A 1,479-nucleotide genomic window follows, 5' to 3' on the forward strand; every position below is an offset into this window, starting at 1 on the left:
AAGGCTTAGAAATATACGGACTGACATTGCAACCTTTCTCGATGGGTAGTCTAATTCCATCTAGGTTGTGAAATTCATATTTTTCTTTGTTTAGAACTGACCGTATTACCTTAAAGTGGACGACGCCCACAACCGGTCTACTAAAACAAAGACTTAGACTTTGTTAAGTTAACTTATACATTTAAACATGCATTAACATCCATTAAATGTAAAACATAACAACATTATGACAAAAATAATCTGTTTTATTCATTGGAAAATAAAATAAGAGTTTTACAGTATTCAATCACTCGAAACGTGATTTCTAGTATACAAACTCTAACATAAGGGCATCACTTTTGAGGAGGAGTCTATAATGATTCCTACTACTGCTTCTGACAATGCTCAGATTTCTATTCCTGACATTGAAGAAGAAGCAGATCAAGAACCTCAAGCAAATGATGTCATAAATGCACAACTACAAGTTGATGATCTCATTGAGGACCAACATCATGTTGATGAGATTATTCAAGTTCAACCTCAACAACCTCAAGAACCAATGCCAATAAGGAGGTCCACTAGAGAAAGGAGAAATGCCATTCCGGATGATTATGTGGTTTTTCTCGCTGAAAATGAGGATAATATTGGTTTGAAAAACAATGACCCTGTCACTGTTGATCAAGCAATGAAGGATCCTCAGTTTGAGAAGTGGACTCAAGCCTTAGATGAGGAATATAAGTCAATGCTATTTAATGACGTTTGGGATATTTACCCGTTACCTGAAGGTGTGAAACCCATTGGTTGCAAATGGATTTTTAAGACCAAAAGGGATTCAAAAGGTAATGTGGATAAATATAAGGCACGTCTTGTAGCTAAAGGCTTTACTCAGAAGGAAGACATTGATTATAAAGAGACTTTCTCTCCGGTTTCTTCGAAAGACTCATTTAGAATAATCATGGCATTAGTAGCACATTTTAATCTTGAGCTACATCAGATGGATGTTAAGACAGCGTTTCTCAATGGTGAACTTGAGGAAACGATTTATATGGAGCAACCAGAAGGTTTTGTGGTCGGAGACCCAAAGAAAATGGTTTGCAGACTAAAGAAATCCATCTATGGGCTCAAGCAGGCCTCTCGTCAATGGTACCACAAATTTCATGAAGCAGTTCTCTCATTCGGTTTCGAGAAGAATGTTATTGATGATTGTGTGTATCACATGTTCAGTGGGAGCAGATGCATCTTCTTGGTATTATATGTCGATGACATATTGATTGCCACAAATGATAAGGAAATGTTGCACGCAATACCAAGAATTTTCTCTCAAAGAAATTTGAGATGAAAGATCTTGGGGAAGCCTCTTTTGTATTAGGGATCGAGATTCACCGAGATCGCTCTCGTGATATTCTACGATTGTCTCAAAAGGGATATATTGAAAAAGTGCTAAAAAGGTTTGAGATGCATGGCTGCAAGCCTCTAGACACCCCTGTGGCTAAAGGAGAC

This window comes from Salvia hispanica, chromosome 1, assembly GCF_023119035.1.
Source record: "Salvia hispanica cultivar TCC Black 2014 chromosome 1, UniMelb_Shisp_WGS_1.0, whole genome shotgun sequence".
Lineage (NCBI taxonomy): Eukaryota > Viridiplantae > Streptophyta > Magnoliopsida > Lamiales > Lamiaceae > Salvia > Salvia hispanica.